We start from the raw sequence: 26,192 nt of genomic DNA on the forward strand, positions 1-26,192 counted from the left end.
GACACTCATACAACACGCACACAGTGTTATGCAAGTTAGATTCCGTTTACTGGTAACTCAGGTTGCTTATCGATTCCATTTTCACTGACGACCATAGGCATATTTGTTGTGTATACGTTACAAGTTACAAGTATCCTCCACCATACATGACTTGCGGAGCATAGATGTAGACGTAGCCTAGTTAGATGCTATTCTGTTCCTTGTTCTCCTACGTTTTTTTTTTTTAGTGCTCGCTTTCATTCTCTATGTGTCGGTTTACTTTTAAACTATTTCCGACAGCTCTACACTTACAGTGCTTCAAGTTTCGTCTCACCGTTTCCGTTGGTTGACGTTGAGTGCGAATCCTTAAGTCCGGTGACAAGAAATTACGACTGTCGATAAGGGACAATGCATGATTAGGTAAATCCGTAAAAGACATTACAGCAAAAGACAGTCACGAACACTACAGGAACCCCTACTCCAAGCTAAGCATCATATTCAGAAGGAAACAGGACGAGACTGAATGACAATGGGAAAATACTGTTGCTGACTAGAGCCATTACAAGAAAATATCTATGTAAGTACCTCAAGAAGAGGAATACTGAAACAAGATCGCGTAGAACAACTAGTTGGCTGAAGTTTAACCACGGCCGTTTTGGGAAAAAACCTACGCAAAACTGGCGGAGCAGACACTCCCAGTTCTGACCACATGAACATGGAGAACATTGCTCATTTCATTTTTGGGTACCCACTGAAGAAAACGGGTTCTCCTTGAAGCAGCCATACCGTTTTTATGCCAAGAGCCACTTAAAGATCGCCACTCTTTTAGTAAGCAAAATTTCAGAATATTCAAATAAGTGAACAGTTTCTCAGCGATGTTGCTGCATAACACCAGACAGATTATATTCATGAGACCATCTGTGGAGTACAGTTTTACAGAAGAACCCAGCAGCGAAAAACACGCCTATGACAAAACATTCAATGGATGCAATAGGGAATAGTGAATTCCTGCAGGTGACTTAAGACTCTTTAGTATGGAACGGGCAGAACAAGCTACTTGTCATATTGAAACGTTTCTGTCGATTGCCCTCCTAGATGAAGTCTCACGCACTTCTGTGACAGGAGTTATGCTCACTGCATTGTGCCGCGCGCGAGAAAAAATATGCGACGTATTTCACCACTGGTTATCAAGGAAACTTTTATCAGCGAACCAGAATACATTCTTGGCACCGCTACACTTCTAAAACTGTCTTAATAATGGCCACTGGTCTCGTTTTGACGCGAAGTAGTGAGTGACATCGACAGTAGATTTCAAGTTGATTCCATATTTGTAGATTTTCAGAACGCTTTTGATGCTAGCAACTTTCAATCAAATTGCGTAGCAAGAGAGTATCGTCTCAGTTGTGCGACTGGATTTATGATTTCGTACAAGAAAGGTAACAGTTCGTAGTAACTGACGGGAAGTCAACGAGTGAAACAGAAGAGATATCTGGCGTTTCCCAGGGAAGAAACTATGCTGTTCCTGATCTGTATAAATGATTTAGGAAACAATCTAAGAGGCGCTATTAGATTCTTTGCAGGTGATGCCGTCGTTTACCGTCTAGTAAAGTCATCGGAAGACCAAAACGAACTGCTAAATGGTTTACACAGGACATCTGCATGGCGCGAAAAGTGGAAACTGACCGTGGACAATGAAATGTCTGAGGTCCTCCACACGAGTAGTGAAAATATTCCACTAAATTGCGATTACGCAATATGTAACATAAATTTAAAGGAGTAACATAAATTTAAAGGTTGTTGAGTAAACCAAATACATAGGGATTGCAATTACGAACTACTTAAACTGGAATCTTCACATACAAAGTGTTTTCGGGAAGATGAATCAAAGACTACGTTTTACTGGAAGAAACTTTAGTAGATGTAAAAATTCTATTATACAAACAGTGCTTGGCCGTACTCTTCAAGTGTATTACTGCGCCATGTGGGATCCTTATAAGATAGTGTTGATGGAGAACATTGTTCAGACAAGGGCAGCTCGTTTTCTATTATCACAAAATAGGGGAGTGAGTGTTGCAGATACGCTGAGCGAGTTGTGGGTGACAATAATTAAAACAAGGCGTTTCTCCTTGTGACGAAATCTTATCACGAAATTTCAACCACCAGCTTTCTCTTTCGGATATCACAATATTTTGTTGATCCAACCTACACAGGGAAGAGTGAACATTGTAATAAAATGAGAGAAATCAGAAATTGCACGGAAAAATATAGATATCCATTTTTGCCCATTGCTATTCGAGAGGCGAAAGGTGGGGAAATAATCTGAAAGTGGTTTCATCAGCCCTCTCCCAAACACGTAAATGTGAACTGCAGTGGGGTCATCAGTCTTCTGATTGATTTTAATGGAGCCCCCACAAATTTCTTGTGCCAACCTCTTCATCTCAGAGTAGCACTCGGATCAGCATCTTCAATTACTCGTTGGATGTATTCCAATCTCTGTCTTCCCTACAGTTTGTACTCTTTACAGTTCCCTAAGTACCATGAACTTTATGCCCCCTGTGTGTTGACACATATTGTATCCTTTCCCTCTTCTTGTCTATGATTTTCACATGTTACTGTCCTTCCACATGTTCCTCTCCTTTTGCAGAGAACATCCACATTCCGTGTGTTATCAGTCCATATAATTTTAACATGCTTGTATTGCAACACATCTCAAATATGTTGATTATTTTTTTTTTTAGATTTTCGCGTAATACATTAGCGAAATGATACGTGATTCACATCATAGAATGCTGTGAACTAAACGTACATTCTCAGAATTTTTTCCATAACTTAAGGACGATATTTCATACAAATAGACTTCTTTGCCCGGAAATTTCTTCGTTGCTGTGGTAGTCTGCTTTTTCTGCCCTTCCTACTACGTCCGTCATGTTTATTTCGCTTCGAAGATAACAGAATTCCTTTACTTCGTCTACTTCATAGCTCCCAATTTTGATGTTGAGTTTGTCACTAATCTCATCTCTCCTGTTCCTCGATACATATGTCTTCCTTCGGTTTACTCTCAATCCTTAGCTTATGCTTATTCGACTGCTCACTCCATTCAACAGGTCGTGCTTTTCTTCCTCAAATTCATTGAGCATAGCGATGTCATTAGTGAATCTTATCATTGATATCCTCTTCCACTATCCCAGTTTTAAATCTTTTACTTCAGTCATTATATCTTCGATGTACAGATTTCACCGTAGGCACGACTTCGTCCCTTCACTGCATGTGTTCCTGTTTCTATGGTTCAAATGGCTCTGAGCACTATGGGACTCAACTGCTGTGGTCATCAGTCCCCTAGAACTTAGAACTACTTAAACCTACCTAACCTAAGGACATCACACACATCCATGCCCGAGGCAGGATTCGAACCTGCGACCGTAGCAGCAGCGCGGCTCCGGACTGGAGCGCCTAGAACCGCACGACCACCGCGGCCGGCGATTTGTTTCTATGCGTTTGGGCGCTGACGACCACGCTGTTTAGCGCCCGAAAACCACAAATCACACACACACACACACACACACACACACACACGAAAGACTACATACCTGTCTTATACCCTTTCTAACCCGAGCTTTTTGTTCGTGGTCTTGCAGTCTTATCTTTTCTCTGTTCTTGTACATATTGTATATTAGCCATTTTTTCCGAAACTTACATCTATTTTCCTTCGAATTTCGAACATCGTAGACTAGTTTGCTCATTCCAGGTTGACAAATCCTATGAACGCTCACATGATTTTTCTTAACTCTTGCTTCCTGTGTCAAGCGCAACATCAGAACAGCCTCTCTGGTTCCTTTACCATTCCTAAAGCAAACTAATCGTCATTTAACGGATCATCAATTTTCTTTTCCTTTCTTCTGTGTATCATTCTTGTGTGTAATTTGAGTGCATGAGATGTTAAGCTGATTGTACAATAGTTCTTGCATTTACTTGGTCTTGGTATCTTCGGGTGGTGTTGGCGATATTCTTCCGAAAATCTGATGGTAAGTATCATAAATTCTACCAACCAGTCTTTGGACTGCCACGTCGTTCAACGATTTTTGAAATTACGAAGGAATGTTAGCTATCCCTTCTGCTTTATCTGATAACATTTCTTCCAAAACTCTGTTAAACTCTGACTCCAATATTGGATCCCCTTTATCTTCTATATCGACTCCTATTTCTTCTTCTACCACGTCATCAAACAGTTAATTCTGCATGTAGAGGATTCCAATGTACTCTTTCCATCCACCCGCTATAGGCGCTACAGTCTGGAACCGCACGACCGCTACGGTCGCAGGTTCGAATCCTGCCTCGGGCATGGATGTGTGTGATGTCCTTAGGTTAGTTAGGTTTAAGTAGTTCTAAGTTCTAGAGGACTTATGACCACAGCAGTTGAGTCCCATAGTGCTCAGAGCCATTTGAACCATCCACCCGCTCTCTCCTTTGCATGTAACAGTGGAGTTGCGTTTGCATTCTTAACGTTGACGCTTTTTCTTTTAATTTCATCAAAGTTTGTGTTGACTTTTCTACATCTGAATCATTCCTTCCGACGACCATTTCTTTTTCGATGTCTTCGCATTTTTCCCGCAGCCATTCCGCCTCGGTTTTCCTGCACTTCTTATTTATTTACGATGTTGCAGCACCTGAATTGTTAAGATGTATATAAAACACATCATATTTACGCCGGTGACTGTAACATTTTCTTTATTTCACGATTGCAATTTCGGCCTTAGGCGATTAACTACATCTACATCTACATCTACATACATACTCCGCAATCCACCATGCGGTGCGTGGCGGAGGGTACCTCGTACCACAACTAGCATCTTCTCTCCCTGTTCCACTCCCAAACAGAACGAGGGAAAAATGACTGCCTATATGCCTATGTACGAGCCCTAATCTCTCTTATCTTATCTTTGTGGTCTTTCCACGAAATATAAGTTGCCGGCAGTATAATTGTTCTGCAGTCAGCCTCAAATGCTGGTTCTCTAAATTTCCTCAGTAGCGATTCACGAAAAGAACGCCTCCTTTCCTCCATAGACTCCCACCCGAGTTCCTGAAGCATTTCCGTAACACTCGCGTGATGATCAAACCTACCAGTAACAAATCTAGCAGCCCGCCTGTGAATTGCTTCTATGTCGTCCCTCAATCCGACCTGATAGGGATCCCAAACGCTCGAGCGGTACTCAAGAGTAGGTCGTATTAGTGTTTTATTAGCGGTCTCCTTTACAGATGAACCACATCTTCCCAAAATTCTACCAATGAACCGAAGACGATTATCTGCCTTCCCCACAACTGCCATTACATGCTTGTCCCACTTCATATCGCTCTGCAATGTTACGCCCAAATATTTAATCGACGTGACTGTGTCAAGCGCTACACTACTAATGGAGTATTCAAACATTACGGGATTCTCTTTCCTATTCATCTGCATTAATTTACATTTATCTATATTTACAGTTAGCTGCCATTCATTACACCTGTCCAAGTCATCGGTTCTAGGCGCTTCAGTCCGGAACCGCGCGACTGCTACGGTCGCAGGTTCGAATCCTGCCTCGGGCATGGATGTGTGTGATGTCCTTAGGTTAGTTAGGTTTAAGTAGTTCTAAGTTCTAGGGGACTGATGACCACAGTAGTTAAGTCCCATAGTGCTCAGAGCCATTTGAACCACTTGAATCCAAGTCATCTTGTATCCTCCTACAGTCACTCAAGTGAAGGTGTTTGGCTATTAGGCCATGTCAACCTACAATGAGCTGACACATTTATATTTCGTTGTCATTACTAGTAACAGTCATTACTATTAATAGTAGTGACAACGAGATATAAATGTGACAGCTCATTGTAGGTTGACTTGGCCTAATAGCCATAACATCTTCATTGATAATGGCCTAAGTCGAAATTGCAATCGTGAAATAAAGAAAATGTTACAGTCACTGGCGTAAATATGACGTCTTTTATAAAGTTCTACATGACTGTGTATCCCAGGTATAAAAAGTTAGGTAAGAAGTATGATGTAAAGTTCCTTCGGACGTGTATGCGAGTATTGCGGCGACTACAGCCGTCATGAAATACGTGAAATGTATTCGAAGTTGCAAACACGGACAATCAGCAGCTCTGTAATGGAATGAAACCAAGGAATATTTGTGCCCGACCGGAACTCGAATCTGGATTTCCCGATTTACGCGGGCGGTCGAATTACTCGCTTTGGCTATCCGTGGACGAGACCGATGGCCAAACCCAAACTTCCACATGTAGTCGTTCATGCGTCACAACCTGCACTCGTACACTCACTTTAATCCCCGTACAGGGGCGGCGGGGGTGGGGGTAGAGGGCGGGCAGGGGGGATTCGACGGAAAAATACGATATTGCAGCGCCTGCGCCATTAGTTCCTTCGAGCGTATCAGACAGCGACTTTCAATTAAAATGTCCCGTCCTGTACAGTAAGTGTACGACTGCAGATTGTCACGCAGGGAAGACGAGATATGGAAGTTTTGTGTCCAGCCGTGGGTCGGGCACTGATAGCCAAAGCAATTAAGGCGAATAATTTTCACGTATCTTATTTATTGAATTCCTAAGTAACGTACAGTGCTCCATTCCTGTCTTTTCATCAACATTTCAACATTTTTGTACTTCCTTCTTCCTCGATAAACTGAAGTATTTCTTCTATTGCCTAAAATTCTTTCGTAGTTACTTTCCTTGTACCTGCATTTGTGCACCCCTGTGACTCCCATTTCTTTACATAAATCCGTTCCTCCTCAATTTAATTGCCTATTGCATTCATCATCGCAGTTTCCACAACTTTATAAAACTTGAAACTCATTCCGACACTTCTCAGTACTTTAGTATCCTACTTCTTTCCAGTGTGATTCTTCCGAAAGATTCTCTTAATCTTCAGTTTACTCTCCTTCATTACTATAATTGTCATGTATGTGTTCCTGGACACACCTCACAACCCAGACCACCCAGTATCTAGTTTCGGTGTCTGTGATGCACCACAATATAATCCATTTGGAATTTTCCCATACTCTAGGGCTTTACCAAGAATACCTCCTCCTCTTTTGATTTTGGAGAAGTATATTCGTTATTACTACCTGAAATTTATTGCAGAACTCAGTCTTTCTCTTCTCTCACGTTCAGTGCTAAACCGATATCTCGGACTCAGTTTCAGTTTGCATATCAAACGTCTTGCGGGCACTACGAAAATTTTATTTCCTTTATTTCAGGTAATTAATGACCGCATTTAAAAATTTTAAATTAAGAGGTATAATCTTATCTTAAAAGTTTAACACAATAAGAGAAGTATTACAGTCAGTAGCTGTGTGTTTGTCTTGAAGAAGCTTAACTGAAGAAGCGTAACTTGCGGTGACTTTATTCATCCGGTATTTGGGAATGAGAGCACTTAGCACCTTCCAGCAGACTATACACTTAATCTGAATCCTATATTACACTTTTTCTCGCTGGCTCCTGCACAAAATGATGAAAGGGAAGAAGTTTATCGCCTACTACATGCTCGATGTTCATGCATTCAGACTTCAGCATCAAGCAAGACGTTTTAATTTATTACTTCTTTACTACTGGCTCTATTGGTAACACAGTTTGCAGACAGCATTCACGTATACCGCAGAATTTACCTGCAAAATTATGCCATTGTACGACACATAGTTGAGGAAATATGACGTCATAAACATTTAGATGCGTCAAATGCTAAATAGTGCTAAAATTCGAGCGCAAATTACCTACACCATATTCATCCAATGTTTCATAATGAGAGCACTTGGCGACTTCCAACAAACTTTAATCATAATTTCAAACATTTCCTAAACTTTTTCTTGCTTCCATGCTTATAGTTAAATATTTAACATATTAACTCATTTGCAAAGTAATCAGACGTTTAAAGCTCTTTTGCAGATGGGAGTTCGATGGTTTAAAGAATCGTGAGTTTACTGGTTCCCACTACCAAGCCCATATTGTCCCGTGAGTTCTCTATTCTTTCACCTACTACTGCTTTGCAATCATTATTGGATTTTCAACTCCAGCAATATATTGAATTTCACTCTCAATATCGTCACATACATTTTCTGTCTTTACAACTTCTGCTTGTGACATTGGCAGGTGTAACTGAAATGTTGTTTGCTGTCGGTTCCGTTGAGAATCACCGAACGGTCTGAGGCGCTGCAGTCATGGACTGTGAGGCTGGTCGCGACGGAGGTTCGAGACCTCCCTCGGGCATGGGTGTGTGTGTTTGTCCTTAGGATAATTTAGGTTAAGTAGTGTGTAAGCTTAGGGACTGATGACCTTAGCAGTTAAGTCCCATAAGATTCCACACATTATTTTCCGTTGAGAATCATCCTCTCACTGAACTCCTCACAGCAACTTCCCTGCCTTCCTAGTGACGAATCCTGCTCCCCTTACACCATTATCTTGTGCTGTTTACGACCCTATATTCACATCTTTTTTCAGTTTCACTTCACTGCCCCCCCCCACAACTTCTAGACCGAGCCTCTGCAGTTTCCTTTTCAGATTTTCTAGCTTCCCTACCGCATTCAGACTTCTGATGTTCCACAGTCTGACTTGTAGCTTCTTACACTTACGTTGGTTATTCGTTATTATTCTTATGGTCACCTCCCGCTTCAAGATTATTACAAATTTATCCGAAACAAAGAACAGCAGGGAGGTAACATAAATCACCGTATACTTCATGCGAATGTTGGTATTCCTTACAATCAGAGGACAGATTTCTTTGTACGTGCCTAAGTGTCATACATCAAAAAGAAAGTAGCTACAACGTATGTTTGACGTGAAAAGATATTTACATTTTGAAACACAGAAGTCTAGCACTCTCATAGCACCTTGTGTTTTTTTTTGGTAACTATCCCTCTTTTCTGTTGAACCCAGCAATGAAATTGGCTTATGACAGCTCACTATAGCCTGTGTTGAATACGAAATTATCACCGTTCTGATTATATGGTATTTATTCACTACAAGAATCACGACTGCAGTGCATTGCAGTGGGGGTGGAAACAGGTACAATCTGTAATTCTCTGTATTACACTTCTACTTTCTGGTTGCGAGATCACGCATATGGAAAAGGCAATCAAAAGAAATTTACTGCGACGCCGGCCGTTGTGGCCGAACGGTTCTAGGAGCTTCAGTCCGGAACCGCGCGACTGCTACGGTCGCAGGTTCGAATCCTGCCTCGGGCATGGATGTGTGTGATGTCCTTAGGTTAGTTAGGTTTAAGTAGTTCTACGTTCTAGGGGACTGATGACCTCAGACGTTTAGTCACATAGTGCTCAGAGCCATTTGAACCAATTTTTTACTGTGACAGTAGTTTAAAGCTCGTACGGCTTCAACGAGAAGTAATTTTTGTGTTTGCTAGTAAAATACACACAATTCTGAAATTACATTAATAAACGTTCCGGTGTAAACTGCAGAAAGCTTGTAAATATTGTTTCGAGATTAAGCATCACAATCAGATTTCGTTCCATGTTAAAAAAAGAAGTGAAATAAAATTCGTGTGACCATGCCACTTCTAGTGCTGTGTCCCTGTACCTTGTCCATTCCTTTTCTAATGACTGTAATTGACTGCATTCAACTAACTGGTACCTTTCTGAGATCGCTGTTATGTACTTGTGCCTGATTTCCTTATCCTGAAGTTTCTCCACTCTTATCCTCCTACATATGGACCTGACCTCCTGCACTTTCGGCCTCACAATCCCAATGTCACTGCAGATTAAATAATGATCAGTGTCATCAAAGAATCCCCTGAATACACGTGTGTCCCTCACAGCCTTCCTGAATTCCTGATCTGTTATTATATAGTCAATGACAGATCTGGTTCTCCTGCCTTCCCAAGTATACCGGTGAATGTTCTTATGTTTAAAAAAAGGAGTTTGTGATTACTAAGCCCATACTGGCACAGAAATCCAAGAGTTGTTTCCCGTTCCTGTTGGCCTCCATATCCTCTCCAAATTTACCCATAACCTTTTCATACCCTTCTGTTCGATTTCCAATCCTGGCGTTAAAATCACCCATGAGCAGAACACTGTCCTTGTCCTTTACTCTAACAACTACATCACTGAGTGCCTCATAAAAACTATCCATCTTATCTTGATCTGTCCCTTCACAATGCGAATATATTGACACAATCCTAATTTATTATGTTAATGGCGGAAAATAAATACGCGACAGAAGGCGACATGTGTGTTTATTACACGGAGAAGTGATGCGGATATGTCACAAGATGTCCACTTCTGATTTATTTGGAGGAAGCAGTCGAAGAGGAAAACAGGAATGTGTGTTAAAGAGTGTTAAGGTAGTCGATTGCAACATGCACGAGAACATGAAAACATTGGCTTAGGGTAGATTATGAGGGACAAAAGCTTCAGAGTGCTCGGAAGATTTACGGTACGATAAGAAGGTGGTATGTATATATTAATTTTATCTTTCCATAAAATTCTTCTTACCTTGCCGTGTCTCTCGACGTTCTTCAGTCATGATAAGGCGCCTTCCGTATGAGACATTTTGATACCGGTATTGGTTCTCGTTCCGTTTTTGTCACACGGAATTATTTTGTATAGGCCATCTTAAAAAGGCAGATATTGAAATAAACCACCGACAAATATTGTTGTTGTAAATAGAGATTATGAAAAATAAGGTTCTACGTAGGGGAAGAGATAGCCGTTGCTTAGTACGTAACCATTTTTATTCCCAAAGATTGCATGAAAAGAATTTCCCACTTGTTGAAGACACTTTTGTTATGTGTCCTTATGTCGAAATATTCCACCTGTCAGATCTGACATCTTTCCGTCATCAGTTCTTCGACTGGTAGGATGCTGCCCTCCATTTCTTCTATTGTTGTGCTGACCTTTTGCTCTATATTTCTACTTCACTCAAAATTCTCCGTATTCTCAAATAGCTATTCTAATCTTTGTATGCCTCAACATTTTCCATCTACTATTTGTGCCGGTAGCAGGTTAAATATTCCTAGATACCAGCGGCCTACTAATTGACCCACTTTTATTAATGGTTTTCCATAGAATTTCTGTGCCACAATTTTACTGTTTGGTCACATAGATCACAAACACAGACCTAGATCATTTACATTCTCACATACACAAAAAGACGGCACTTCTTGTTTAAGAGCTTTATTGGTCAACATTCACACTTGGCTTTTTTTATGTATTCTTCTACAATTTATCTATTGTAATCTCACCGAGCGAGGTAGCGCTGTGTTTAGCACACTGGACTCGTATTCGGGGGCACGGAGGTTCAAATCCCTGTCTAGCATTACAGATTTAGGTTTCTGGTGATTTTCTAAAATCGGGTATGTCGATAACCGGGATGGTTCCATGGAAGAACAAGGCCGACATCTTTTCCCACATTTGTGCTCCGTCTCAGTTTGCCTCGACTGCGACGGAACTTCAGATCCTAATCTCCCTTTCTTTGCCTTAGTGATGACTGATTGTTAATTTTTGTAAATTGTTCAAGGAATATCTCCATTTCGAAGAAATGCTGAATGCAGGAGGGTGAATTTCGTTCCTTATTATATAACGAAATCGATTTCTTATTAATTACATGTGTTATGAAATACGCATATTGCACATACACAATCAGTATAATATTAATTGACCTAAAATGGATTGAAGTACGGTATATACAGTATTTGTAAGTTAGCATACGAGGATTCGTATCTAATCTCAACCTGCAGCTATAATAAGGTGTTTTGTTTGCCTAGAAAGGTGCTAAGTGAATACACAGAACTGAAGTCATAACAGGCTGCATTTCTAATTTGACGTTCTGTTGCATTACTACCAACGTTCGTCAATTGCATGTCACAAATACACCTGTTCAAAAATGGTTCAAATGGCTCTGAGCACTATGGCACTTAACATCTGAGGTCATCAGTCCCCTAGACTTAGAACTACTTAAACCTAACTAACCTAAGGACATCACACACATCCATACCCGAGGCAGGATTCGAACCTGTGACCGTAGCGGTCACGCGATTCTAGACTGAAGCGCCTAGAACCGCTCGGCCACAAAATACACCCGTCCATGACGATTTGTTCTGTGTAGCATGAAATCGAATTTACTACTATACCTTACACCACAGTACTGAAGACACTACCTCTATTCGTTTTTTTTTTCATTTTTCCAATTTATTTGCTAATACAAATCTGTATATGTTATCCTCACATCATTTCATAGCAGCAGCACTATTTACATATTATGAATTATCATGTGTGCGTGTTATTTCACTCAGGTACTATTTGAAATGTAGAGATTTAAATAAACCTTTTTTCGTGTTTTCTTTTTTTTTCAGTGATATGAAATACCTGTATGTAGCAAATATCGCGGGACGCTGTAATCCACAGTATATAAACTAGAGAGCATTCTCATCATGTGACGAAAGGATAACTAACTAAAAGAACAATTACATTCGCTCATCGGAGATAGTGACATATCGTGTTATTTTATTCTGTCATTGAAAAAAACACAAGAACGTTTCATCCATACAGTGATCACCCACAGCCAATAATTATTGCACATGCCGTATAGTGACACCAGTACACAGTGACAGTACAACAACGTATTGTGTTCGCTTGATGTCTCTGAACGCGGGGTGTGCATTTTATGTGTTTGAAACGCCTAAATGGATAACTGTGTGTTATAGTATTGGAAGATTACAACCGTTCTAGGCGTATCATCCAAGAGATGAATAACGAGGTGAAATTATTGATACCTTAATAGGTGGGTGAACGATGAGAAATACGTAGCTTTGCGCGCCTTATACACAGAAGCGAGCAGGCAGCAGACTGCGTGCTGTTTACCTGGTTCGGTGCAGAGAGAGAGATTCGCCCTCAGGACCCCGCCTGCGCCTGCCCAGGACACGCCTGCCGGACTGTGGCCGCTCTTAAGCTTCGCCATGCGACACGCTCTAGTTCCAGACCCAGTCCCAGATGGCTCTGAGGTCACCGGCCATTCGTCACCAGTGACCCGTGACCTGCCCATTTCTGAACGTCGCTCCCGTTGCCCCTCGGCGCTCGGTGACAAATGGATAAGGTTTCGCCATCCACCTCTATCGATTACTCAGCGTCATGCTCCTAAAAACCACACTGTTTTTCACGAAAATACTAAGTACAGCCATAATTTGAGCAAAATGTGTGTATTCTACTGAAAGTCCGTTAAATTTGGCCCAGCTACAGAGTTCCTAAACTGTAAATGGTGCTCGTCACTTCAGAAGAGGCGTGGAGTGTTTTCCGGTGGATATTGATTCAAATACTGTTCCCCTTATTAGAAGGCACCATCTTAGATGTATTGGTCTCAAATACACCTGGACTTTTCGATTCAATTTTCGTAGTACTGGGAATCGATTATCACAAACGTGTTTTTACAGCAATGACTACAGGTGTCAGCACGAATGTTAACAAGGTTAAGAAACGTTTCTTTCATACCAAGTGTCCTACGAAGCAAACTGTTAAATCCTGCCTGGAGTGTCTAGCAAGCCTGCTTTCTCGGATGACTAGACAACAATTCAGGTAAATCGTTTTAATGAGTTTTATTACAAAATGAGCACATACACCACTGGCCATTAAAATTGCTACACCAAGAAGATGACGTGCTACAGACGCGAAATTTAACCGACAGGAAGAAGATGCTGTGATATGCAAATGATTAGCTTTTCAGAGCATTCACACAAGGTTGGCGACGGTGGCGGCACCTACAACGTGCTGACATGAGGAAAGTTTCCAACCGATTTCTCATACACAAACAGCAGTTGACCGGCATTGTCTAGTGAAACGTTGTTGTGATGCCTCGTGTAAGGAGGAGAAATGCGTACCATCACGTTTCCGACTTTGATAAAGGTCGGAATGCAGCCTATCGCGGTTGCGGTTTATCGTATCGCGGCATTGCTGCTCGCGTTGGTCGAGATCCAATGACCGTTAGCAGAATATGGAATCGGTGGGTTCGGGAGAGTAATACGGAACGCCGTGCTGGATCCCAACGGCCTCGTGTCACTAGCAGCCGAGATGACAAGCATCGTATCCGCATAGCTGTAACGGATCGTGCAACCACGTCTCGATTCCTGAGTCAACAGATGGGGGCGTTTGCAAGACAACAACCATCTGCATGAACAGTTCGACGACGTTTGCAGCAGCATGGACTATCAGCTCGGAGACAATGGCTGCGGTTACCCTTGACGCTGCATCACAGACAGGAGCGCCTGCGATGGTGTACTCGACGACGAACCTGGGTGCACGAATGGCAAAACGTCATTTTTTCGGATGAATCCAGGTTCTGTTTACAGCATCATGATGGTCGCATTCGTGTTTGGCGACATCGCGGTGAACGCACATTGGAAGCGTGTATTCGTCATCGCCATACTGGTGTATCACCCGGCGTGATGGTATGGGGTGCCATTTGTTACACGTCTCGGTCACCTCTTGTTCGCATTGACGGCACTTTGAACAGTGGACGTTACATTTCAGATGTGTTACGACCCGTGGCTCTCCCTTTCATTCGATCCCTGCTAAACCCTACATTTCAGCAGGATAATGCACGACCGCATGTTGCAGCTCCTGTACAGGCGTTTCTGGATACAGAAAATGTTCGACTGCTCTCCTGGCCAGCACATTCTCCAGGTCTCTGACCACTTGAAAATGTCTGGTCAATGGTGGCCGAGCAACTGGCTCGTCACAATACGCCAGTCACTACTCTTGAAGTGTGATATCGTGTTGAAGTTGCATGGGCAGCTGTACCTGTACACACCATCCAAGCTCTGTTTGACTCAATGCCCAGGCGTATCAAGGCCGTTATTACAGCCAGAAGTGATTGTTCTGCGTACTGATTTCTCAGGATGTATGCACCCAAATTGCGTGAAAATGTAATCTCATGTCAGTTCTAGTATAATATATTTGTCCAATGAATACCCGTTTATCATCTGCATTTCTTCTTGGTATAACTATTTGAATGGCCAGTTGTGTACAATACTTAACTTTGTTTTTTATAGATGTGTCGCAAGCAGAGGGCGACATGCAAAATAAGCAAGGTTGTTCAATATTAAACAATTCTAATACAAGCGAAGTAATAGAGATGATGCTTCTATACAGGTCACTAGTCTTGAAGATTCTCTTCAACTGGGCTGCGACCAGTTGGGCGTAACGCTTCTATGTCCTTTTCGTACAGAGACCATTGCTGTTGCGTTGTCGTCCTGGAGATGGGTCGGTCAGCGTGCAATTGGCTGACGTCACAGCTCTCTCCGCTCTATCGATCCCGACTGGCGTGCCTGCGCTTGACTTTATGCCGTAACACAAACTGCACGTAGTATGAACAGTCGACATAGAACAGTTCTTCTCTGGGGACGAAAATGTGGAGCACAAATGGATAAAACTAAAAATTAATGTACAATTGCCTTCGCCCCTGCTCAGCTTTGAAGTATGTGGAAGGGTAAAGAGGGAGGGGCAGGTACGGTTTGTACCCCTACCCGTCCTCCGCCGCCCTCATACAGAGTTATGCTGCACGGCAGGAAATATGCGATTAGTGCTTTCCTTCTGACGGAATCAGACTGCCTCATCCTTAGAGCTACTGTGTGTGGCAGACACAGTTGCAGTCTTACAACTGCAAATACACTGCGCAACACAAAGGATCACTTATCGAAACCCTGTGAAACATCCCCTTAGAAAAATTAATGAATTACTGTGCTGATAAACCTCTTACGTTATTTGATTTTCGAACAACTGAGCAAAGCTGAACGTACTCAGACATTTCTCTCTTTACTTATTCTGATCATCACTAAACTGACACAAAATATTTTTTTAGCGCAACGCAATATGACTTTCAATAATACGTACAAAAGAATGGCCCTGACTAGCAAAAATCTATAACTTTCATTACTCACTTACCTCACAAAAAACTTCGTTACTCAAACTACTGCAATACAGCGTCCGCCAATACTGTCTGCTGAATAAAGATTCTAACTACTGGAGGCACTAACTACTGATAGGTATAGTTAGCAAATGAAAGATTTTCATAGAGAACAAACAATGTATTTACAGGGTGTTTCAAAAATGACTGGTATATTTGAAACGGCAATAAAAACTAAACGAGCAGCGATAGAAATACACCGTTTGTTGCAATATGCTTGGGACAACAGTACATTTTCAGGCCGACAAACTTTCGAAATTACAGTAGTTACAATTTTCAACAACAGATGGCGCTGCGGTCTGGGAATCTCTATAGTACGATATTTTCCACATATCCACCATGCGTAGCAATAATATGGCGTAGTCTCTGAATGAAATTACCCGAAACCTTTGACAACGTGTCTGGCGGAATGGTTTCACATGCAGATGAGATGTACTGCTTCAGCTGTTCAATTGTTTCTGGATTCTGGCGGTACACCTGGTCTTTCAAGTGTCCCCACAGAAAGAAGTCACAGGGGTTCATGTCTGGCGAATAGGGAGGCCAATCCACGCCGCCTCCTGTATGTTTCGGATAGCCCAAACCAATCACACGATCATCGAAATATTCATTCAGGAAATTAAAGACGTCGGCCGTGCGATGTGGCCGGGCACCATCTTGCATAAACCACGAGGTGTTCGCAGTGTCGCCTAAGGCGGTTTGTACCGCCACAAATGCACGAAGAATGTCCAGACAGCGTGATGCAGTAATCGTTTCGGATCTGAAAAATGGGCCAATGATTTCTTTGGAAGAAATGGCGGCCCAGACCAGTACTTTTTGAGAATGCAGGGACGATGGTACTGCAACATGGGGCTTTTCGTTTCCCCATATGCGCCAGTTCTGTTTATTGACGAAGCCGTCCAGGTAAAAATAAGCTTCGTCAGTAAACCAAATGCTACCCACATGCATATCGCCGTCATCAATCCTGTGCACTATATCGTTAGCGAATGTCTCTCGTGCAGCAATGGTAGTGGCGCTGAGGGGTTGTCGCGTTTGAATTTTGTATGGATAGAGGTGTAAACTCTGGCGCATGAGACGATACGTGGACGTTGGCGTCATTTGGACCGCAGCTGAAACACGGCGGACGGAAACCCGAGGCCGCTGTTGGATCACCTGCTGCACTAGCTGCGCGTTGCCCTCTGTGGTTGCCGTACGCGGTCGCCCTACCTTTCCAGCACGTTCATCCGTCACGTTCCCAGTCTGTTGAAATTTTTCAAACAGATCCTTTATTGTATCGCTTTTCGGTCCTTTGGTTACATTAAACATCCGTTGAAAACTTCGTCTTGTTGCAACAACACTGTGTTCTAGGCGGTGGAATTCCAACACCAGAAAAATCCTCTGTTCTAAAGAATAAACCATGTTGTCTACAGCACACTTGCACGTTGTGAACAGCACACGCTTACAGCAGAAAGACGACGTACACAATGGCGCACCCACAGACTGCGTTGTCTTCTATATCTTTCACATCACTTGCAGCGCCATCTGTTGTTGAAAATTGTAACTACTGTAATTTCGAAAGTTTGTCCGCCTGAAAATGTACTGTTGTCCCAAGCATATTGCAACAAACGGTGTATTTCTATCGCTGCTCGTTTAGTTTTTATTGCCGTTTCAAATATACCGGTCATTTTTGAAACACCCTGTACCTTCATAATGTTCAGAAGTCATCATATATATATATCAGTTCATGATATCCAATATTACAAATTTACTCTTTCTGGCGGACACACGTCCAGATCGTCCGCTCTGAAAATTCTGCCTTCTCTCTCCCCACATCCACCACTGCTGGCGGCTCACCTCCCAACTGCGCAACGCTACGCGCTGTTCACATCCAACTGCCCAACACTACAATAGTGAATATTCCAACAATGCCAACCAGCCACAGACTGCACACAGCACAGCCAGTGATTTTCATGCAGAGTGCTACGTGGCGTTACCAACATAAAAACCTAAACAGCCTACTTTCACATGTAATTTTCTCCCACTGGGATGTGTAAGTTTGAAATTTGGCTCAACCTTCCTGCGGAATGGTACAAAAGCGCAGCGCACTGTGGCGTCGGCAACGCTTCGAAAAGCAAGGTGTCGACACATGGGGAAAAAAGGTGTCAGCTCAAAAGTTCGTGTGAGATAAAGGTGGGTTAATGATGTCACACTAGCACCAACCTTCACCAGGATTCTGCCCATCGCACTACCGCGGACGCGTCACACCCTCTCTTACTAACGAAACACCCCTTATTTTGATGCCTCTACGATGGAGGTCTGAACCAACATTGAAATCATGCGATTTTCTTATGGATGGCCGAGGAAATGTTTCAGACAGACCGCCGCTCACAATCGAGACGAAAAGGCCTTACTTAGGGAGTGGCATAGAGGGCGTCAATGAAACCACGCCTTTTCTTGTGGCGTCGATTCCCACAAATTTCGCAGTCGGAAACGATATTTCGCAGTGTCTACATTTATACTCCGCAACCCACACAACGGTGTGTGGCGGAGGGCACTTTACGTGCCACTGTCATTACCTCCCTTTGCTGTTCCAGTCGCGTATGGTTCGCGGGAAGAACGACTGCCGGAAAGCCTCCGTGCGAGCTCGAATCTCTCTAATTTTACATTCGTGATCTCCTCGGGAGGTATAAGTACGGGGAAGAAATATATTCGATACCTCATCCAGAAACGCATCCTCTCGAAACCTGGACAGCAAGCTACACCGCGATGCAGAGCGCCTCTCTTGCAGAGTCTGCCACTTGAGTTTGCTAAACATCTCCCTAACGCTATCACGCTTACCAAATAACTCAGTGACGAAACGCGCCGCTCTTCTTTGGATCTTCTCTATCTCCTCTGTCAACCCGACCTGGTACGGATCCCACACTGATGAGCAATACTCAAGTATAGGTCGAAAGAGTGTTTTGTAAGCCACCTCCTTTGGTGATGGACTACATTTTCTAAGGACTCTCCCAATGAATCTCAACCTGGCACCCGCCCTACCAACAGTTAATTTTATATGGTCATTCCACTTCAAATCGTTCCGCACGCATACTCCCAGATATTTTACAGAAGTAACTGCTACCAGTGTTTGTTCTGCTATCATATAATCATACAATAAAGGATCCTTCTTCCTATGTATTCGCAATACATCACATTTGTCTATGTTAAGAGTCAGTTGCCACTCCCTGCACCAAGTGCCTATCCGCAGCAGCAGTTCCTGCATTTCGGTGCAATTTTCTAATGCTGCAACTTCTCTGTTTATTACAGCATGAACCGCGAAAAGCCGCATGGAACTTCCGATACTATCTGCTTGGTCATATTGTGTCCCATAACACTCCCCTGTCGCATGCCAGAAGTTACTTTAACGTCTGTAGACGTCTCTGCATTGAGAACAACATGCTGTGTTCTGTTTGCTAAAAACTCTTCAGTGCAGCCACACAGGTGCTCTAATATTCCGTAGGGTCTTACTTTATCAGGCGACAGTGCGGAACTGTATCGAACGCCTTCTGGAAGTTAAGGAAAATGGCATCTACCTGGGAGCCTGTATCTAATATTTTCTGGGTCTCATGAACAAATAAAGCGAGTTGGGTCTCACACAATCGCTGTTTCCGGAATCCATGCTGATTCCTACAGAGTAGATTCAGGGTTTCCAGAAAGGACATGATACGCGAGCAAAAAACATGTTCTAAAATTCTGCAACGGATCGATGTCAGAGATATAGATTTACGCATCTGCTCGACGACTCTTCTTGAAAACTGGAACTACCTGTGCTCTTTTCCAATCATTTGGAACCTTCCGTTCCTCTAGAGACTTGTGGTACACGGCTGTTTGAAGGGGGGCAAGTTCTTTCGCGTACTCTGTGTAGAATCGAATTGGTATCCAGTCAGGTCGAGTGGACTTTCCTCTGTTGAGTGATTTCTGTTGCTTTTCTATTCCTTGGACACTTATTTCGATGTCAGCCATTTTTTCGTTCGTGCGAGGATTTAGAGAAGGAAATGCAGTGTTGTCTTCCACAATGACGAGCAACAGGGCGACGCTCTTGACACCTTTGACACTGCCAACACCCCACGGGCGATTCAAGTCTACTGTAAGAAGATCGTTGTCCAGCAACCCCACTGAACGTTATCACACCCCTTTGGAATGTAGCGAGATTGCAATTTTTGCTATGGTGTATAGGGTGGAATCAATAGGGACTGTTCAAAACCATTTGGCGAAATTGAACGTGGTCTGAAGCAGCAAAGGGTGTTTATGGTTTTTTTTGTCTAACTGTTTCGTGCGCTCCTGTGGCATGTTCACGGGCAGGTGGACATTGACACATGTGTGAATGTTAATTCAAAGGGCCCGTTTATCAGCCCCAGTTCGCCAACACACTCGGTGCCACTGGCCACCATTGTTGAGCTTGTTAAAAATGTACCTGCACAAAGACAACCTTTGACGAAGTCCTAGGCACTTGCAAACAGGCAATCCCTCCACGCCAAACGATTCTGCATGCATACTAACAGGTACAAGAGCAGAAGTGTAGCCTACCTGCAGGCGCCTGGGACTCTCATCAGGGGTTTTCCCTGCAGAGGTACATTTTTTAGGTGCTCAACATAGACGCACAGGTGGCACCGAGGGTGTTGTCCTACTCATTGGTCGCAGAGAGACCCTTTGGCGCTTTATTCACACCATGTGTCAATGCTACACCTCTCTCCCCTCTGGAAACACATCATAGGAGGACGCAAAGCAGGAAGGCTGCTACAGATCATGTGCAGATTTCGTGGGATGGTTGTGAATGGTCCCCAACGTAACCATCTTGTAGATCAGAGCAAAAATTGCCGTCGCTCTGCATTTCAAAAGGGTTTCGTAGCGTTCAATGGGGCTGCTGGCCAAAGATGTTCTTATTGTATGGCTGAAGCAACCTAGGGCTATCGGCAGTGTCACAGGTTCCAAGAACACAGTCCTGTTGCTCATCACACTACGAACTGTCGTTTTCGATCGCGAAATGCGTGGGAATCAATGGCAAAGGAAAGTGACGGTTTCATTGACTCCCTATATGCTACTCCCTAAGACCGTTTAGTGTTGATTCTTAGTGTTGGTGCGTCTGAATAGATTTTTCTCACCATCCATCTGAAAACCGCGATTCCAAAGTGGGCTTCACAGTTGTGACCTCCATCGTAGCGGTCTCAGAAGAAAGTGTGAAATGCTGGTGAGAGGGGGTGTGACACGATCACGGTGCTGAAATCTGGTGCCAATCATTAACCCAACTCACATGAGCCGCTGAACTCTGCCCTTTTTTTCGTATGTGTGTACACCTTGCTGTTTGGAGCGTCAGCGAGCCCAAGGGTTATGTCATAGGGCGCCAGGCATTTGCACCATTACCACGAAAGGTTGCTCGTAGCTTTGACCCAAATTTCTAACCCATGCGTCGCCATGGGTTTCACAAAGTGATCCTTTAATTGTGCTGCGCAGTGTACGTGTTGTCCTGTCCTTCTCCATCTCTCTTCCTTCGTCCGGTTTTCAATCTGTACCTGTGAACCCCCAACAAAGAAACCTGCTAATAGTCGATAAGCTCTGTCAGTATACACAACTAATTTCAGACATCACCTTTATGTAAACATCCGAAAAACGCTTGAGAGTTATTGAGCCAGTCGTATAGGCTGAGATCCCATGCTATACCCCCAGGAGAGGACAGATAGTTTAGTTTCTGTAAAGGGGCCAAAATGAGTGGCTGTCAGTTGCACTCGAACATACTACTTTATTTATTTGACTGACATTACAAGACTAAAGAAAACATTAAAAACAGAGGAAGCCAAACATTAATTTTAGAACCTATTTACCGGCTAAATGCGGCATTCAATCTCACACCTTAAGGGCAAAACTAATTTAAAATCCGCTGAAGGCCAATAACGTAAGACTCAAAAACAGGAATCTGAATTTAAAAGGCAGAAGGCCGTATCCTAAAATTTCTTTAAATCAGGCTAAAGGCCCAAACAATCTCACGCCTTAGGGGCAAAACAACTTTAATTTAAAATCGTCTAGAAGCCATAAATAAACAAACAACAAGGACAAATAAGAAAAGGCAGCGGCCAAAAGCTTCCAAGGGTCGGCCTGGAATTCAAACACTAACGCTCGCTTAGGTGGGACAGTCAGTCGGCAAAACAATTCTCAATCCGATGGCAACCCAACTGACAGACAGTCAACGGGCGAAGCGACGGGATAACTTCTGTTCCACCCGACCAGCACACAACAGGCAGTTCAATGGAACAACGCAGAAGGTATCGGCGCCCACAATGAATTACACATTCAGCTGTCAAACTACGCGCCATGCTGGACAGCCACAACATGACGAGGAAAATACATTGCGTGAATTTACCTCAACGACCAGGACAGGTAACAGAAACGTTAAGGGCCACAAGGCAGAAGATTCCGCTGGTGCATTTCAATTAAAAAATAATCAAGTTAAGTTAACTCCACAGAAGAGCGGCTATAATTTCGCCAACTTGAAAACACACGTTGTTTCTCGCGGGAATGTCCCAACAGCCCACAACGAAATTCAAACAACACAATGTGAACAGTTGGGACTGGCAGTTAGATCAAGTAAAGACTCAACTTTGGTGTCCGGGATCGGTGAGCCACGGACCTCGTAGCAATGGGAACAGCACCACACACGCTGACCACGCGTGGACGCCACCAGCGGGCCCGGCCAGACACGCGCCACAGAGACTTCCTCGCTGCTCCACGTCAATCAACCAGCTCCCAGGCCCGGAAACGCTGGAAGGACCAAATATATGTCGGCCGATGAGACGACCAACCGAACGACCAACCAACAGTCGTCCCGCTCCAATCTCCCCCTGTGAGACGGTTCATGAGTGTCGCCAGCGGTCGGCGAGCACTCGCTGTCCGCGCCTCACAGGCGCTCCATCCCGACTGCACTGCTGGTCCGTCTCCCCCTGACTGCCAGAGAGACGACGACCCGGAAATACTTTCGGTCGCTCCAGAGACGGTACGGCAGTGCACTTCTCGATATGCGCTGCTGCTGCTGCTCACGGACAATTAAGGCAGGAAGTTAGTGACGCCAGTAAATGGAATAAGAAAACGAGGCGGCAATACTGTACGAGGTGCATTTGAGTTCTGAGGCCTCCGATTTTTTTCTCCGGACTGGAAAGAGGTAGAAACATGCGCATTGTTTTAAAATGAGGCCGCGTTCATTGTCAATATGTCCCAGAGATGGCAGCACCGTACAGCAGATGGAATTTTATCGCCAGCGGCGAGAATGAGAACTGTTTTAAATACTTAAAATGGCGACGTTTTCCTTACTTAAACAGCGTGCAATCATTCGTTTTCTGAATTAGCATGGTGTGAAACCAACTGAAATTCATTGACAGTTGAAGGAGACATGTGGTGATGGAATTATGGATGTGTCGAAAGTGCGTTTGTGGGTGCGACAGTTTAATGAAAGCAGAACATCGTGTGACAACAAACCGAAACAACCTCGGGCTCACACAAGCTGGTCTGACGACATGATCGAGAAAGTGGAGAGAATTGTTTTGGGGGATCACCGAATGACTGTTGAACAGATCGCCTCCAGGGTTGGCATTTCTGTGGGTTCTGTGCACACAATCCTGCATGACGACCTGAAAATGCGAAAATTGTCATCCAGGTGGGTGCCACAAATGCTGACGGATGACCACAGGGCTGCCCATGTGGCATGTTGCCAAGCAATGTTGACGCGCAACGACAGCACGAATGGGATTTGCTTTTCGTCGGTTGTGACAATGGATGAGACGTGGATGCCATTTTTCAATCCAGAAACAAAGCGCCAGTCAGCTCAATGGAAGCACACAGATTCACCCACTTCGGGTAACCACCAGTGCTGAAAAAATGATGGTGTCCATGTTCTGGGACAGCGAGGGCGTAATCCTTACCCACTGCGTTCCAAAGGGCACTACGGTAACAGGTGCATCCTACGAAAATGTTTTGAAGAACAAATTCCTTCCTGCACTGCAACAAAAACGTCTGGGAAGGGCTGCGCGTGTGCTGTATCACCAAGACAATGCACCCGCACATCGAGCTAACGTTACGCAACAGTTTCTTCGTGATAACAACTTCGAAGTGATTCCTCATGCTTCCTACTCACCTGACCTGGCTCCTAGTGACTTTTGGCTTTTTCCAACAATGAAAGACACTCTCCGTGGCCGCACATTCACCAGCCGTGCTGGTATTGCCTCAGAGATTTTCCAGTGGTCAAAACAGACTCCTAAAGAAGCCTTCGCCGCTGCCATGGAATCATGGCGTCAGCGTTGTGAAAAATGTGTACGTCTGCAGGGCGATTACGTCGAGAAGTAACGCCAGTTTCATCAATTTCGGGTGAGTAGTTAATTAGAAAAAAATATCAGAGGCCTTAGAACTTCAATGCACCTCATAATAGAAAATGACAAACAATAAATGGGATGAACACAAGCCGTGCACGGCTCACAGGCGAACTATGTAATGGTCGTCTAGCACATCCTATTATGGGGAACGAGGGTCAAACGTAAAGTAAAAATCCTGGGACATGCACCAAATTGACTTTTCTGTTCCTTTAGGCCACTGCCTAACACACCTCCCCACACTATCTATGTACATGTATGTTTAACTGTTTTGCTCAAATTTGAATGTCTAGTTCTAGTTCACGTATAGATGACGACATCGCAAGCAGAACATGAAAAGATAGAGAAAGTATATGAGGATATTAAACGGGTAATTCAGTACTGAAGGGAGACGAAAATCTAATGATCATGAGGGAATGAGGGATTGCAAGGCGGGTGAAGGGAAAGGAATAGAATAAAAGCTTTACCCGAGAATACGAGCTAGGCCGAAAGAATCAGAGAGGAGGGAGAAGAATTTAGTTCTGCAATAAATTTCAGATGGTAATAGCGAATACTCTGTTCAAAAATCACAAGAGGAGAGGATATACTTGAAAGCGACGCAAAAGCACGGGAAGATTCCAGCTAGATTGCATCGCTGTCAGATAGAGATTACGAAATTAGATACTGGATTGCAAAGAGTGCCCAAGTGCAGGTACAGACTTCGATCATACTTTAAAAATGATGAAGAGTAAACTGAAGTTTAAGAGAATCGTCCAGAAGGATCAGTGTGGAAGGAAGTGGGATACTGAAACAGTGAGGAATGATGAAACTGCAAAAAGGAACTTCACAGTAGGCAGTTCAGTTGACGAGGAGTGGACATCTCTAAAAAAAATGGAAAATATCCCTTTTCTTCAAGCCACATTTTACTTCCTTATTTTCTATTTTTACAGTTTTGTATCGCATCTGGAGATATCATGTACCATTCAGTAACTAAAGCGGTACTGCAGAACGCACACAGAGGGGAATAAGATTTCAGTTTCCACGCTGGCTGAAGGAGCCCTCGGACCACACAGTGTGACAGTGGACGTTGGTGTGAGGTGCGGTGGCTAGACATGGGAACGCCCGTTACGTCAGCAGCGAGGTATGAAGGGAAAACACAGTTATTCTGGCGTGAAGCAAGTAATCTTGCTTAATAAATATTCGCTAATAAAAGTCGCGGTGTCGTAAGGAAATTCTTACAACAATATTACATAGCCAGAAATCGGTCACATACATAAATAAATGAATAATTTTAAGCCAGCGGAAATGTACGAACGGCTATGAAATTTCACGAGTGTAAGTATGAGGTATAGACTGTGCACCATAGTCGCCAGTTGCCGATAGGTGCCTTCCAGTCTAGTTCTGTCGTAGACCATGCTCTCGGGTAAAGGTTAGTTTTCAGTTACTCGTCATTAACTGTGGCAATATTATCAGTTTACGATGTTTAGTATATAAATATATCATAATGGCATCTCTTTCGAACGTTATTACGAATAATATATCTTCCCGTTTCATCGTTTAGAAAGACAGGAAGTATAACTGCACTTCACGCGATGGGCATAAAACTTGAGAGGTTCTCGGTAAAACAGGTAGAAAGAATCCTCCGCGACGATTCAGTGAGGTAGTCCAAGGACAGTTTGTCTCAATCTCCTCAAAACTCGGATGGAAGAGCACGAGCAATCATACTGTATGCCTCTCATACCATCCTTTACGGACTCGCTAACTAAACTGAGACATTTGTGGAGGATTAGTACAAGTGGGGAGTTATTGCATTTGGCACACACTGCGTGGGATGAAATGGTCGCATTTGGGTAAATTGCAGTGGATGTAACAGGCATCTTTTGAGTGTGAAATACGATCACAGTTGGATAACTTGCGACG

General features: G+C 43.5%; 1 protein-coding gene across 1 annotated transcript in view; it reads right to left on the reverse strand.

The window, feature by feature from the left end:
• The window catches only part of LOC126092377 (astakine-like), a 120,658-nt gene extending 107,703 nt beyond the window's left edge, over positions 1–12,955 (reverse strand). Inside the window, exon 1 of the mRNA XM_049907935.1 lies at positions 12,834–12,955. The gene's annotated coding sequence lies outside the window, so the exon portion shown is untranslated. The remainder of the gene's footprint in view (positions 1–12,833) is intronic.
• Positions 12,956–26,192: the final 13,237 nt, after the last annotated feature.

This window comes from Schistocerca cancellata, chromosome 7, assembly GCF_023864275.1.
Source record: "Schistocerca cancellata isolate TAMUIC-IGC-003103 chromosome 7, iqSchCanc2.1, whole genome shotgun sequence".
NCBI lineage: Eukaryota > Metazoa > Arthropoda > Insecta > Orthoptera > Acrididae > Schistocerca > Schistocerca cancellata.